Genomic DNA, 16,478 nt, shown 5'->3' on the forward strand with positions numbered 1-16,478 from the left:
ACTTACCCAAGATCTCAGTGAATAAATACAGTGTTTAGAGCTAAGACTTGATCAATGGACTTCAAATTCAGGGCTCTTTCCATTATCCTGTGCGTTATCCCTCTGGTGCATATAAAATATGATTCTATTTTCTATGTAATTGTTCAGATCAAATCTCTGTATAAAGTGAGGTCTGCCTTCTGGTCTTGTTATCTGTCTGAGACCTATGTCTGGGACAGGCTGCTCCTGGCACTGGCAGGGAACAATGGATGGCCCAAGGGAGTGGGAAGAGAGCAACAGACTTGAGGGGAGTTGAGAAAAGGGGTGGCCTCTTCCAAGGTCACTCATGTGACTCTGGTTAAAAGAGATCAAGGAAGCCTTCCCCTCTGCAGATTTATGCCTGTCCGTTTCATCCTGGAAGGATGGATGGAAGTCACCCAGAAGTGGTCTGCCAAGGGCTGGCAAACAGGGACTAGAGCTGGCCAGAATGGCCTTGCTCTTCTGTAAATCTCTCAGCCTTTGCCACACCACTATCTGAGCCTAGAGTTCCTGTCCCAGTAAGGAATTTTAACTTCATTGAATCCAACCAGTCATTTCTCAAGGCTGGACCAGTTCAAAGGCTGTGCCTTTGGGTGGTTAAGTTGACTGAATCAATTTTTCAGAACCTGAAGCTTTGGTAAAGATTGCAAGTTTCCAAAATTCCAAACTTGGGACCCCTCTGTGGGGCAGATCAGAGGAGGGGAAGGCCTTAGAGGGAGAGATCAGTAAAAGGAAAATGTTTTGTAAATCTTAACATGCTACATAAATGCACGGCTACCAAATAGACATTTTCTTTGACAAGCTGCCATCACCCTCATCTCTGGGTAAGGATGGATCCTAGAGGAGGGTAGCCAAGGTTAGTTAGGAGTAAGTCTGGGGCTTCCACTAGGGGTTCAGTTTGAAGTCAAGATTAGGGATCAATCTGGAGTTTGGGTCAGGAGATAGTCTGGGCCCTGGGGGATGGGGAAACTTTTTGAGTCAAGCTAAATAGTCTAGGATGTAATTAAAGCTGGTCCTGAGCCTGTCAGTAAGTAGACTAGACCTGAAATGACTGAACTTGGCTAAATTGCCCACCCTCCCTACCCCCAACCTCCTACATCTAACCACAATGAGCATCTTAGTGTTTGAAAATCGACAATTTAAATATTTTACTTAACATTATCTCATTTGAGTAAATTACTATGAGTTCTTATCCCCATTTTTCAGATGGGAAAGCTGAGGTTAAGTGATCTGCCTGGAATAATGTTGTTGGTAAGTGCGGGTTCAGAGGCAGGGTGTGGAGCCTGAGCTTCCTGACTTCAATTCCTTCATTTCGTTGCCAGGTTCTTTGGTACCTAAGCAAAGTCCGTGACTTCCCAGAGAGGCCCACCCCCTGGGGCAGCTGGGGGAAAAGGATGAGGTCAAGACCCAAGGAGCAGAGTTGTGGCTGGGGTGTGGTGGCGGCCCAAGGGCAGGCCCGCCAGTTTGGCCGGGGTGGGGGGAGGGGGGGAGGGGTTGGACTGGACTGCTTTGAAATCCCGCCTCCAGCTGTGAGACCTTTATATTGGAGTGGGGGGGGTCACCTCCCTCCAGGAGTGGGACACGGTCTTGGGGTTTTCCCCGCAGAGTTGAGAGGTAGAGTACTGGGGTCCAACTTTGCGGGGTTGGGGTGAGAGGCAGCGGCCTGAGGTCGAGGTGAAGGCCCGGGGTCGGGGAGCAGGGAAGCCGGCCTGGAACTGGTCTGGGTTGCAGCCGGTGGGAGGGAACAGCTTCCGCTCGGCTCCGTGTGGCAGATGAGCTCGCCCCGCGTGCATTCCAGAGCCCTGACTCAGAGCGCGCCGTGAATGACTGAGCCCATATGGCCGCGCGCAGCGCGCTCTCCTAGCGGGCGGGCAGGCGCGCAGCCCTGCCCCCGGCCCCCGCTCGGGCCCCCTCCCGTCTTGCTCCCTCCCTCTGTCCCATGATCCCTCCTCTCATTTACGTGCCCCTCGCTCCATGGCATTCTCGGCCGGGCGGGCGGGCGGAGAGGAGAGCAGACGGGAGGAGAGGCGGGGAAGTGGAGAATTGGAGAAGTGGCGAGGAGAGGCGGAGAGGGAAGCAGGCAGGCGCCGGGACTCTGGCAAACTTGGAGCGGGACACACCTTCCCCGGCCGCAGCCCCGCGCCGGCTCTGGCCGTCTGCCCTGCCCCTCTCAGCCCTGCCCGCCGGCCCGAGTGTGGGGCCCGGGCTATTACTCAGAGTCCAGACGGTCCCCTTGCGCACTGTCCACTTGGCTCTGCCCGCCCCCGGGATCGGACTGCTGGAGGCGGTGGCAGCCGCGGTGGCTGCGGGCTGGTGAGTGGACGAGGGATCCAGCGAGGAGAGGGAGGGAGGGACGCACTGGTGCGGGGAGCCACGGGCCAGCCCGGCCCTGGGAGCTCCGGACCGGAGCCTGGCATGGGGCGGGCTGAGAGCCCTGTTGCTGTCACTGGGCTCGGCCGGATCAGAACCAGCCGGTTTTCCTGGAGTTAGCCTTCTCTTTCCGACTCCTCCCCGCTCCCGCCTTCTTCCCGGGTGGGTCTGTAGTCCGCAGTCTGCAGGACGCGGGGCTGCTGCTGATCCATCCTCGGAACAGAGCGGGACCCATCTGGGAGCTGTTTGGCTCCCTACCGATCGGCTCCTCGGAGGTCCCTTGGGGAGCAGCGCACCCTCTGGCTTCTGGAGGATGATGGGAGAGGCGGGCTCCTTGGGTCGCTCAGGCTCCTATCACCTGCAGCACCCCTCACCTCTGCCCCTGTCCTCCTCTAGCCCCCACTTTAGGTAGCACGTGCGTCCAGCTGGGTGGGTGGGTGGCGTTGGGAGTGACACTTTCAGACTGTTCTGGAGTGAATAGCCTTGGAGTGGAAGAACAAGCGCAATAATCAGACCCTCTCGATAGATAAGGGGTTTGGGGTGTCTTGAGAGGGCTCTCTATGGGCCGGACAGGGGGTGGGGAGACTTATGCCGGAAAACCCTACTGGGCACTCATCTACTGGAAAATCCTCGCAGGTCCGCTGCGACTGGGAAAGTCGGGATAAGAGGGACGGTGGGGAGAGGGGTCCAGGCTAGCCGCCTTCTGCCCCTCCCAGGCTAATCACCAAGTAGACCTTTTGTTTAAACTAACACACACTGACACACACACGGGCGGAGACAAACTCAGACACTGACAAGCACACGGAAAAGCAGTGGACTTGCGAGTCCGACTTTAGTTTCCATCTGAATCTTTAGGAGCCAATAGAGAAGGGAGAACCACTTTAGTAGATGAGTCCAAGTTTAAGGTACCCCTAGCCACTAGCCCTTGGGACCCTGGCCCTGGGCCCTGTTGGGGGTGGGGAGGAGTGTTGTGGGAGTGAGCAGGGCTTGTCCTAGGGATGCAGATTGGTGCCGGGCTGGTGAGGTAGGGAGGGGTGGCTGCAGCAGAGAATGTGTGGCCTTGTGTGATGGCTGATGCCAAGAAGCTTGGAATGGCTCCGGTCATTGGAGAGGGAGCAGCTTGGGAAACTGGAGCCAGGGGTCCTGAGAAGCAAGTTTCAGTGGCTGGTCATTGGGGAAGGGGCAGCTGAAGAAACTGGAGCCAGGGGTCCAGAAAAGCAAGTTTCTTCCTCCTCTGAATTCCTCCTGGGGACGGGAGTTTTGTAAAAATAGCCCCAGGCAGGATTAGCACATCCCCCTGAGCTGGCCCTCAGCCAGACAGTGGGCTGGAGTCACTAACAGGCCGGACATGGAGACTCCAGCTCCAGCCATCCCCCGGAACAGCTGAATGACCAGCCAGGAGCCCCTGGGTGGACAGTAGGGAGAAATCTGGAAGGCTTGCTTCTCTGTGTGCCTATTTGCTTCTGGCTGGAAAGAGATAAGCTAGTGGACCTCCTTCCCTTTTCCATCCTTGTCCCTTTTCTGTTAGTTACCTAGAGCAGGACAGTAAAAAGGGACTTAGAATATAGGAGGAGGGCCAACTGACTACAAGCCTAGAATCTGTACTACTTTCCTTCACGCCCTAATACATTACTTAACCAAGAAATTAATTATACTAAATGAATAAGTAAATGGAATGAAATAAATTCAACTTCTTCCCAATAATTACTTACCAATAAATAAATGGAATGAAATAAATTCAACTTCCTACCAATAATTACTTACCAATAAATTAATTATATTAAATGAATAAGTAAATGGAATGAAATAAATTCAACTTCTTCCCAATAATTACTTCTTAATAAATTCTCACCTGGTCCCTTTCCAAAAACAAAAGTAGTTAGAGTTGGAGCTGAGGATTCCTTCCTTGGCCTTTTTACCCATCTCTAATACCTCTCTTCTCATCCCTACACACAGCAGAGCTTATTCTACTCATTGAAACTGTCCGGGAGAGGGAAAATTGCGCAGTGACTCAGAAGGAAGCTGGGATTAGGAACTGACCCTCCTTCTCCATCCCCTCCCCCCTCTCACAGGAATAACTAGTTTGGGGACAGTGACATGCTCCTACCCCTACACGTGGTAATCTTCTCTCAGTTCATACTGGCTATCTTCCTTCTTCCTACCCACAATACCCCTGTATGCAGCTAATCATTTTTAGAGTAAATATAAACATGTAAACACACACACTTAGGGCCTGACATTCGATCCACATTGCCCCATACCTGATTCATACCAGTGCCTCTGGAAGGCTTTCTCCCCTGCCATGGGCACCCCCTTGTGGCCTGGGATGTCCTCAGTTCTCGGCCAAACTCTTAGGGGTCCTTTTCCCTTACCCTCTCTTGGGGGAAGAGTAGGAGTAGAATAAGAATCAAGGAAACATCAGAACTCAGAAGGGGACTTTAGGGTGGGAGAGGTGGTGGTGGGGGGCCAGAGGCATTGTGGCTCATTGGAAATTCAGAGGTCCTGGGTTCAACTGCTGCCTCTGTCATTTATAAATGTATGATTGTGTTCAAGGGTCTTTACCTTTTTGGACCTCAGTTTCCTACCCTGTAAAATGATGGGATTGGATTAGACCAGGAGTTCTTAAACATTTTTTTGTGTCATGAACTGCCTTGGCACTTTAGTGAAGCCTATGGACCCTTTCTCAGCATGATGTATTTCCATGTATAAAATGCATAGGATTGCTAAGGAAGACAATTATCAAAAAGACCAGAGTCCAGAGTAAGAATCCCTGGACAAATTCAGAGCTGGAAGGATCCTCAAAGCCAACTGGGTTACCCCCATTATCTTACAGCTGAAGGAAGGGAGACCCAAAGAGGGTTGCCCTGACTTACTTGGGTAACTTGTGATTTAGTCACAGGGGAGTCAGATCTCTAAGTTCTGTGACTGAGCACATCCCCTGTTGTACCAGAGGCATGTGGTCATTGTCCAGAGAAGTTCAAGAGCTTCCTCCTAGGAAGGGGATTGAGACTAGGGCATGGGAATCAAGGACAGGGATTTGGAGGGGCAGTAAAGTAGGAGGTTCTTTCAGCGCTGGTGTGTGTGTGGGGTGGGGGAGGGAGAGAGTTCTGGAAGAATGGTTTTAGCTGATTATGGAAATGTAAAGGAGACAAATACAGGTCAAATACAGGAAATTTGTGTCTGATGCCTTGATGCTCTGATCCTTCAGGGCCTGTGGATGGAATCCCTGGAACCTTGAATCTTTCTGTAGGGTTTTACGAGGGGAGGGTGTAAACGCCCCCAATTTTTTACTAAAGTTAGATGTCTTTGGCTCCAAGAATGGTTTGTCCTGGACAGGTGCAGTTTCTTTTTTTCTGTATAAGCTTCAGAGGGGAGGCTAATTTTGGAGAGGAGTGCCTGAGATCTACCTGGCTCATATATTGGGGAAGGGGAAAATCAGGAGGGGGAGGGAAAGCTGCACCACACCCATGTGCTGGGAACCCCCTCCTCCCTTCCCTCCCTTCAGCCTTCCTTGCTCAGACTGTCTTGGAGCAGGGAGAGGATTCAAGGATGAAACTGGCTTTTCAGGTTTGGGGCCCAGCTGGAGCCTGGGACGACAGCCTTACAGCAGCCTGGGAGCTCCTGGGGGCCGAGCAGAGGTGAATTCTCTTTGACTCCCCTTCCCTTGCCATTTCCTTTCTAGGGCCAGGTCTTTTCCCAGGGCCTGATCTTTCTGCTCCCCAGTTCTATGATCAAGGGCAAAGCCATGGCTCTGGCCCTGGGATTCAGATGAGAAGGGGTGTCCCTTGTTGTATTTCTCAGGACTGAACCTCCCCCTAGCCCTTCTGCTTCTCCTATCCCTCCAGCCTTCCCTGGCTGCAGTCCCTGCTCTCTGTCTACCTCCCAGATGTATTCAGGGACACTTGCTTGCTTGCCTGGTGACTGACTCTGCAGGGACTGGGCCAGAACCCTGTGAGTCCAAAGCTGTCCTAGAGTCTAGAATGCCATATTGTTTTCTGGTGGAGGCCAGATGTGGATACCTGTGTGGTGGCTTTTTGTTTGTGTGTCTGGTTTTATTTTGTGTGTGTGTATGAGGGGTGTGTGTACATGTCTCTCTGGTTTTCAAGTTACAGCTTGCAACCCTCCCCATTCCACAGATGAGGAAGGAGAGGCCCATGAGAGCAAGGAGGGCCTTTGCCTGCGGCTACTTACTTTGTTGGGGGTTATTGGGCCAACTTTCAGCTTCACGTCTGTGTAAAGCAACTCCTCTGAATCATTATTGTTGTTCAGTCATGACCCTGTGGATCATTCTGTCCAGGGGGGTTTCTTGGCATATATACTGGAGTGGTTTGCCATTTCTTTCTCCAGGGAAGGCAAACTGAGGTTAAGTGACTTGCCCGGAGACACATAGCACTTAAGTCTGAGATCTGATTTGAACTCAGTTCTTTGCGACTTCTGGTCCAGGACTCTATCCACTGAGCCACTTAGCCCCCTCCTCCCTTCTATTGCATTGTCCTTTATATATGGCATACTTTCCTCATGAACTGAGCCTATAAAAAATCTGAGTAAGGCCTGAGTAAGGCCAGTGTTATTTTTGTCATTTACTTATTATATTGTATTTTTTTTTTTTGCTTCAAATCGATCATCCTCATGGTGAGCAGGAGATGGCCTCTATTTAGATTAATATGGCAATCAATATAATAAATTTGGAAAGCCTTCTGTCCCTGTAGTCACTATCAGGCATTCTCCTCCTTCTCCCTACCCCCTTGCTGAGTTTTCTCTAGGAGCTTCTATGTTTGTTTATTTGTTTTCAGACTAGATCTCCCTATCTTTCCTAAATTGGAAGCACACTGGTCACTCACAGCAGCCCCCCATTGCTAATTGGTAGGGAAGCTTTGACCTGCCCCATTTCTGTCCTGGGAATGTTGTTGGCACTTCCTTAGGCAGCTTGGTGGATGGAGTTCCATGATATTTCTCTGGTGGCACTCTGGGTCTCTAAGTGGATGTTAAGACCATCCAGGCTATCTGTGCATCACTTTTTGAGTCCTGTAAGACTGCCAGGACTTATCTCTCTCAAGTTCAGATTAAGTATATGTAACATTGGAACAGCCATTGAACCTTGATGCATCAACTTAAGTCAGTCTCTGTTTCCTCATCTTTTATTTTATTTTTTTAAACCTTACTTTGTGTCTTGCCTTGAAGAGTGGCAAAGGCCCAGCAGTGGGGGTTAAGTGACTTGCCCATGGTTATACAGCACTTAAGTGTCTGAGGCCAAATTTGAACCCAGGACTTCCATCTCCAGGCCTGGCTTTCTATTGACTCCATGAGTCTTAATTCATGAACCAGGGTGTAGATTATTTAGCCCCTCAGAGGGCCTACTTTTTTTCTTTTAGGTTTTGGAATTTGTTCTTCTCTCCATCTACATATACTGGGAGAGTGGGGTTAGATAGCAGGCTTACTTATGTTCATCTTTTTTGACTCCTGGGAAAAGATCAAAGCCATTGATTCAGTCAAATGAATGTTTTGGTTTCTCCATAGATTTCCATTATCCAACTGTTCTCCCTATTCTTCTTGCTGCTGCCTTGCCCGATAGATCATTAGTAATTGGCTTTTTTTGTTTCACCATAGGGCAATTTCTTGGCTGACAAGATGGGGAACCTTTTTTAAAAGCCTCCAGGTGACTTTGCTTAGGCCAGCATCTTATCCTCTTAGCCAGTAAGGGGTATTGGCCATCCATCCATTCCCAAACAAGTTATTATTTGTCTAGTTTGTACCAGGCAGCTGGAAATACAAATGACAGTCCTTGTCCTCAAGGAATTTATAATCTTTTAAATTTTGGAATAACAATCGATTATAATTCTGTAGTATTTTAAGTTTTATCTAAGTGATTTTTTCATAACTATGAAATATATAAATATATGTATATGTATATATTGTGTTAGAAATGATAGAAGTTTTATAAATATTCTTTCTCTCTTTTTCATTATTATCCTCCAAGGTCTTTTCCATTTCTAAATCTGTGATCCTTTGATTTTATTTTTATAAATGAGGAAACTGATATTCAGAAAGATTAAACGACTTGTGTTTGGTCATACAATTAGTAAATATTGGGACTAGAATTCAAGTCCAAGTCTTCTAACGCCAAATGAGTGTTTTTTTCCACTATATCATGATTTCTCTCTGTAGACTGCAACACAATTTAACACATTATTTATTATGTTCTATATATAAGATACTGTGCTAGGCCTTGAAGGTACAAAAGTAAAAACAAAGGGTCTCTGCTCTCTAGGAATGCCTATCTTTTGGTGGGGGAGATATATCTTATATAAAGATTTGCAAGTCACTAAGTATTTATTTATTTATTTATTTTTAAGACCCTTACCATCCATCTTACAATTAATACTATCTTCCAAGGCAGAAGAGTGGTTAAGGCTAGGCAATGGGGGTCAATTGACTTGCCCAGGGTCACACAATCTAGGAAATGTCTGAGACTAAATTTGTGTCCAGGATTTATTAAGCTCCTACTCTGTGTCTGGGCATTGTGCTAAGTATTGAGGAAGAAAGAAGCAAAATCAATCCCCAGCCTCAAGGAGCTTGCATTCTAAAAGGAGAGGTGACCTATTTATCAGATAGATAGGGTTCAGGGTTGGTTCTTATGCATGATTAGGAATGGGGGTGGGGAATACTGGGAAAAGCCTCCTACAGAAGGTAGCAGCATTTAAATGAGTCATAAGGAATTCTGCTAGGTGAAGGTTAAGAGGGAGAGTATTCCAGATATATGGGAAAGCCAATGCAAAGGCTGGGAGATGGAAATTGTGTCAGGGAGTGATCTAGAAGGTATGGGACGGAGACTATTGATAGTCATCTCTTCTGATATGTTAACCTCAGACTGTATTTTAACTTGATCTTTTTGTTGATTAACATTCCTATAAATATTACCTTAAGGCATATTGAAGGGAGTGACACATCCAAGACCAAGGAACAATGCAAGGGACTATGACAATTTAGACATTTCTCTCTCCAAGATAGAAATTTTGGATTTTAGATGAATGTTCAATTAAATAAAATGTTTCTGGCAAACTTGTGCTTGAAACTCACTATAATATTAATATGTATTTTATATAACATATAAATGTAAATTTTATAACTCTATAAATTTTTTTTATCATCAGTAGGATCTAGTGAGGATTTTTTAAGGATGGGAAAGACTAGGGCCTAGAAGGGAAGGAACCAGTAGTCAGAAAGAGATTAAAGATTAAGAGAGCTGGGAACAAAGGTTGGGGCAATCAGCTGGAGAAGGTGGGGAGGGAATGAGGATATAAAGTTGGCCTTGGGAAGGTGAAGAACCACTTATCTATCATCAGCGACTGGAGGGGATCGTGGGGGCTGATGTCAGAAGACTGTGAGATGATGGCTGTACCGTTTTTTTTTTTTTTTTTTTTCCAGTAGTGTATGAAGGGAGGTCTTTAGCAGAGTTTAGGATGGGATGGTGTGGGATGCTTAAGAGGAGAACAGAATGTCTGGAAAAGCTGCGGTGTTCAGTAAGAGAGCAGTAAGGACCCAGCTTTAGATTAGATTAGATTAGATAAATTTGTAGATCTGTTCACCAGGGTTTCCCTGTTTTCCTCTTATACTGTTCATTTAGGTCCTTTAAGCAGAACATCTTAGAACACTGAGCCCTCGAGGAGAAAGGGAACTGAAAACACAAAATGTCAGAGTTGGAAGGGCTCCTCGAAAATATCCTGTTGGTCCCTTAATTCATAGAATGTCAGAGGTGATAGTTTCCTTAGAAGATATGTCAGCGCTGGACCAGCCCTCAGACAGTCTTTTGCCAGAGCTAAAAGGCACCTCAGAACATCTGATGCGAGGGTGGAAGGAAATTTAGAGAAACAGATCCAAAGAAGGGACTTGGTCAGTGTCACCCAGGGAGTGAACAGCCTTCCTGGAAGCAGAGCCCAAGTTTCCTGACTCCCCAGGCTGCTGTCCTCAGTGTTGTATTTTATCCCCTAGTACCTTTCTCTGATAACAGAAGGGTTCTTCTGTACACTGTCTTGAATTTCTGGGTGTCTTTTGTCTCTAAGGACTGGCATTGGCAACTGTAATCTTATGCCTGAAGGAGAGAATGCTGTTATTTATTATTTATGTGTTTTGTCTCAAACACAGCAGCAGCAGCTCCCAACAGAACAATTGTGTCCTGCTAGATCATATGTATAATCCACTGGAGGAAAGGAACACTGGCCAATCTGGGCCCTGACCAGAAATCCAAGGGTCTCTTTTGACCCAGTCAGGGAATGCTTCTTGGAGGAGGAGGCTTTTGAACCATCCATGAAGGAAGGGAAATTTTTTGGTGTGGGCAGGGAACCTACCCTTTATTGGAGATACTTTTATCTGTAGTGAGTTGGACTGAATAGCCATTGAAGTCTCTTCCAACTCTTAAATTCTGTGATTCTGAGTTAATTGTCTGCTCTTGGGATAAGTTATTGTCTGATCTCATTAATGGGATACTGTATGCCCATATGCTTGGGTAGGGAGTATATGGTCAGAGTCCCTGCATAACTCTCCTTGTATGGATTCCTTAGAGGTGGGCCCAGGGAGCTCAGGGGTTTATTCAGTAGGAGGCTTCAAGGGGATTTAGGGGACATATTAATGTGAGAAAGTTTGCCCTTCATCATCATCCAAGGTCTCTGCTTTGGCCTGGTTCAAGGAATGAAACCATACAATTGCCATACAAGGAACAGATGGGTTCTGGATGGGCCACAGATGTGAGGGGCTATATGGTAGATATTGAGGTAGACCAGGGCAGTCGGAACCTCTTACCAGGGCACCACTTTAGTGGAAGCAAACCTCAGGTAAATCTAAGTCAGAAATTCTTAGCCTTTTGGGTGTCATGGAAGATGAACACCCCTTTTGACAGTCTGGTGAAACCCCTGGATTCCTCAGAAAGAAATAGTTATAACATTATGGTATATATTATATAGCTATATCATCAAAAATACCAACATATATGTTCATCGGTTACTCCAGTTGTCTCGTTTAGCATGTTCCCTTTTCTCTTGGGGGCTTTTATCTTATTTATTTATTTGGGACTTTTACCTGATTGACCTTGATCAAGAGGACATTCCACTTCTCGGAAGGAAGTCCTTTTGGCCTCCTAGGCGAGTAGACTCAGTCTGTGCTCCCCAGAACCAGCTGCATTCCCCCAGAGAAGTGATTTTGGCGTAGTCTTCATTCTGATTAAATGGTAGAGGCCTGCTGGGCACCCTTGGATGCCAGGGTTTAGTAAGGGCTCTCTTGAATCAGACCAGCTCTGTGTGATGTGGTCGTGGAGAGCGAAGAAGAGAAAGAACCAATGGACTCAGACCATCCAAGTCTTCAGAGGGGACTTCTGAACACAGATAACAGTTGCAAGAGACCTTAGAATATAGTATGTTGCATTTAACTGGGTCTTTCCTTCTAAAATCAACAAAGCACACTGAGTAGGGAAATAATGGGTAGGAAGGAGGCAACTAGGTGGCATAGTGGATAGAGAACCAGGCCCAGAGACAGGAGGTACTGGATTCGAATCTGGTCTCAGACACTTCCTAGTTGTGTGATCCTGGACAAGTCCCTTAAACCCAGTTGCCTAACCCTTAATGCTCTTCTGCTTTGGAACTGATTCTAAGGCAAAAAGTAAGGGTTTAAAGGGAAAAAAAAGTGGGTGGGATGATGGGGAAGGGGTGAGGTGGGGGATGCTGCTATTGGCTAGCTGGTGAGTAAGCTGGAAAGGGTGCCAGGAAGAAGCATCCTTCATTTGAACCATAAAGGAGAAGGAATGAAGAAGCTGGAGTGAGGTTTTATTTTAGTTAGACTGTGAGCTCCTTGAGGGCCAGGACTGTCTTTTGCCTCTTTTTATATTCCCAGCTTTTGCCACCGTTCCTGGCCTGCAAGAGGTGCTTAATAAATGTTTGTCGATGTATAGTTTCCTCATAGACTCAGGCAGGGTTCTCTGACTCTTCCTTTTCATCAGTGGTTGGGAAACTGGCTGTTGAAGAATAGCTCTGTTGCCACCCCAGCCCTCCCTTCTCTCTGATCCCCAATACTCCTTCCCCAAAGCCCCCATTCCTCAGGCCACTTCCCAAGAGAGCTCAGGTTTTCAGAGAGCAAGGGGGAAAAGAGAAGGGACATCCCCTGTCTTTGAAGCACCGAGGCTTCTTTCATCACTGTCATGACTACTATTGTTAACGTCCACCCAACATTTGTAAAATGCTGTTGTTTCCAAAGCCCTTTGGCTGCTGCCACTCCCCCCCCACCCCAAGATCCTTGAAATCTCTCTGTGAGGGCAGCAGTGCTGAGGGATGCTTGTTATCCAGCCTCTTTGGTGTCTGAGGAGGAGGAGGGGGTACAGTTGTGATGATTGTTCTTATGGCTGATCCTGGAGTGGATTGGAGGGAATAAAGGGGTTTGGGGCCCTGATAGGGAATGGGTGGGGATCACGCTACTGAGGCTGCCCTCGGACCTTCTCTCCATCCATCCCTCCGGTCTATATTCTGGCTCAGAGTGGTGGTAACATCCTCCTAGAACTCTTCCTGGATCCCATCTCTCCTGCTGATGCAGAAAGAGGCAGGAATATCACTGGGGCTCACTTGTCTGATGGCCAGTGAACATGGGTGCAGAGGCTTGAGTCTGGGCTCCCCAATCTTTTCCCCATTTACCTTGGAATGAGAGAGACTGACCTCCGAGTGCCCTGATCTGGGCAGGCTTGGAAGCCTGCTGCCCTGATGGGGAATCCCTGTTCAGGTGACCCGAGAACAAGTCTTGGCATGTCTCTGGGAGGAGGCAGTCCTGGCCAGGAGGAATTCTGGGCTTGGGCACAGGGCTGGCAGGGCCAGGGGGAACTGGCACATTCTGGACTGGTTCACTCTCATCAGGCAGTGAGGAAAGAGTTTCTCCAGGAGCAAACCTTTTTGGAGTTCCTTCCTCCACAACCCCCACATGCCTCTTTTCCTCTGCCCAAGGAGGAGGGGGACTGGATCTGAGATTCTCTTTTCCTTCTGAAGTTTTATGTCCTGGGATTGCCCCTTTTGGTGTTGGGGATGCTGTGGTGCCTTTTCCTCAAAGCCCCAGCCCTAGGGCAGGGGTGGGTCTCCTAGCGTCCTTTGGGATACCACCTCACAGGCCTTGCCCCAAGGAACCTAAAATTCCATGCTGTTGCTGCTGGGTCCCAGGGCCCCTTGATTGAGTAGAATCTGAAGAATCTCTCCCCTTGCATAGAAAAGGAAAACTAATTTAATTTATCAGAAGAGGAAACTAGGGAGCGCTACCTCCCTTGGATCAGAGCTCCATGGGTAGCATAGTTGGTTCTGGAAGGGGAAGAAGTCAAAGCTGTGGTGCTTCAGCAGGGTTAGGAATAGACATTTGGGTGGCCCTTCCCTATGACATTGGGAAGGTCGTTTCTATTTGGGAGTCTCAGTTTTCCATCTGTAAAATGGGAGGAGACAGATTTAGTTAGGCCAACCTACAAAGTCCCTTTTTATCGACTGGTCAAATTAGCTATGTTTCTGGCACTGTGCTAGGGCACTGGGGATACACCTTATTTTCGCACAGTTTATGTTATATTGGTAGAGACTACATCTACACATTTAAGGGTATAGAGAATGTAAAATAAAGACTGGGTAGTTTTGAAGGAGGCGGGGGACTCTTACAGTTTAGGGGGAATCAGGAAAGATTTCATGTAGAAGGGGGTACTTGAGTCTTGAAGGATGTAGGGAATTCTCTGACAGGGAGGTAAGGAAGGAGAACATTCCAGGTATTAGGAAAAGCTAGTGCAAAGACATGGAGAGGAGAGATGAGTACCATGTGTGGCTAAGAGCAAGAAGGACAGTTTGTCAGATCCATGCTATGCATAGGAATTGTTTTCTTCACATCTATTTAGGAGCCAATTCTGGCCATCTGTGGAGTCCATGATACTGCCTGGGTGCCCCCTGAACTGAAAGGTCAGAGGGGGGAGTGGACTTTATTTTAAGCTAGTCTATTCATAGGGTTAAATATTCACAGTGGTGCCCATATTCATGGGGCTGGTTGAATAGCAAGTGGATGAAACTCCAGGCCTCTGGTCTGGAAGATCTGAGATCAAATCTGGCCTTAGACACTTCTAGTTTTGTGATCCCAGTAAAGCCACTCAACCTCTGTTTGCCTCCATTTCCTCATCTGTAGAATAATAGCACCTACCTCCCAGGTTATTGTAAGGATCAAATGAGATAATAATTGTAAAGCACTAGCATAATTCTTGGCACATAGTAAGCATTATATAAATGTTATTATTAATATTAGATTAAAGATTATATGTCTTTGTGAAATACTATTCAGTTTCCAAACCTCTGTTACCTCCTGAGATCCTTGAAATCTCTCTGAGACTCATCATTTATTTAATTAAAAAAATTTTTATTCATTTATTTTTTAGAATATTTTTTCCATATTTCCATGATTCACTTTCTTTCCCTTTCCTCTTCCCTCCTCCCTTCCAGAGGCAACAAGCAATTCCACTGGATTGTACAAATGTTGTCACTTGATACCTATTTCCTTATTATTCATTTTTTCTATAAAATGATTTTTTAAGACCTAAACTCCAAATCACATACTCATATATACATGTGATAAGTGATTTTGGTATGTTCTTCTTTTGCATTTCTACTCCCATAGTTTTTTTTTCTTAATGTGGATAGCATTCTTTCCCATAAGTCCTTCAGGAGTGTCCTGGCTTGTCGCATTGCTACTAGTAGCAAAGTCCATTACATTGGATTGTTCCACAATGTTTTACTTTATGTGTACAATTCATCATTTATTTAAAAAACCTTTACCTGGGGCAGCTGGGTAGCTCAGTGGATTGAGAGTCAGGCCTAGAGACGGGAGGTCCTAGGTTCAAATCTGGCCTCAGACACTTCCCAGCTGTGTGACCCTGGGCAAGTCACTTGACCCCCATTGCCCACCCTTACCAATCTTCCACCAAGGAGCCAATACACAGAAGTTAAGGGTTTAAAAAATTAAAAAAACAAAAAATAAAAAAACAAAAAAAAACCCCTTTACCTTCCATATTAGGATCAATACCTTGTATTGGTTCTAAGGCAGAAGAATGGTAAGGGCCAGGCAATGGGGGTTAATTGACTTGTTCAGGGTCACATAGGTAGAAAGTGTTTGAGGCTAGATTAGAACCCAGGACCTCTCATCTCCCAGGCCTGGCTCTCTATCCATTGGGCCATCCAGCTGCCCCCCTGACTTATTATTATATGGGTCAGTTTTACTTCTCATCTATGGAAAAAAGGGAAGTTATTGATATCAGCTGCAGAATTCCAGAAACTGACCTACTTCCTGCCTAACCTGGCTCCTGTTCCCCCTCACATTCTCCCCCTTTGGAGGAATGAATGTTTTGTCCCCCAAGGAAGAAGCCTTGGGGAATCCCTCCTAACTACAAACTGGGAGGTAGATTGTGTAAGGAATGGCCTCTTTTTACCCCTGAGGTAGCTCAGGTAAAGGGGGCGCCGGACGACCCACCTGAAGTTCCTTGGCTTATAATTGTCAGATTTGGGACTTGACGTCAAAGTCTACCGAATATCTAAAACGGACATTCTTTTCACTTCAGCAAAGGGAAGACAGCTCAATTGTTGAACTAGATGATCTAGAAAACTTGCCTTCATCTGTGGCCCTAAATACTCCTGCTGCCATCATCCTAGGGACCCATAAGCTGTGGCTGGAGGGATGGAGTTGGAAGAGGTGGCATCAGACTGGCATTCCAGGTCCCCAGTTTTTTTTTTTCAACTCTTACCTTTAGTCTTAGAATTGATATCAGTTTTAAGGCAGGAGAGTGGCGAAGACTAGGAAATTGGGGCTAAGCGACTTGCCCAGGATCACACAGTGAGGAAGTGTCTAAAGCCCTATTTGAACCCAGGACCTCCCATGTCCAGGCCTGGCTCTGTTCACTGAGCCACCCAGGTGCCCCTCAGGTCACCAAGTTGATAACTCACCCAGGAGCTAGACCACTTGCAAAGAAGAGGAACTCCAATCAGTGACATGGTCATGTTAGATAATATCTTGGGCAGCTAGGTGGTACAGTGGGTAGAGTACCAGGCCTGAAATTA

The 16,478-nt window shown here is 46.9% G+C and overlaps 1 protein-coding gene across 1 annotated transcript in view; it reads left to right on the plus strand.

The window, feature by feature from the left end:
- The first annotated feature begins 2,054 nt into the window (after positions 1-2,054).
- The window catches only part of RHBDF1 (rhomboid 5 homolog 1), a 44,312-nt gene continuing 29,888 nt past the window's right edge, over positions 2,055-16,478 (plus strand). Inside the window, exon 1 of the mRNA XM_044657727.1 lies at positions 2,055-2,331. The gene's annotated coding sequence lies outside the window, so the exon portion shown is untranslated. The remainder of the gene's footprint in view (positions 2,332-16,478) is intronic.

This window comes from Gracilinanus agilis, chromosome 1 (assembly GCF_016433145.1).
Source record: "Gracilinanus agilis isolate LMUSP501 chromosome 1, AgileGrace, whole genome shotgun sequence".
Taxonomy (NCBI): Eukaryota; Metazoa; Chordata; class Mammalia; order Didelphimorphia; family Didelphidae; genus Gracilinanus; species Gracilinanus agilis.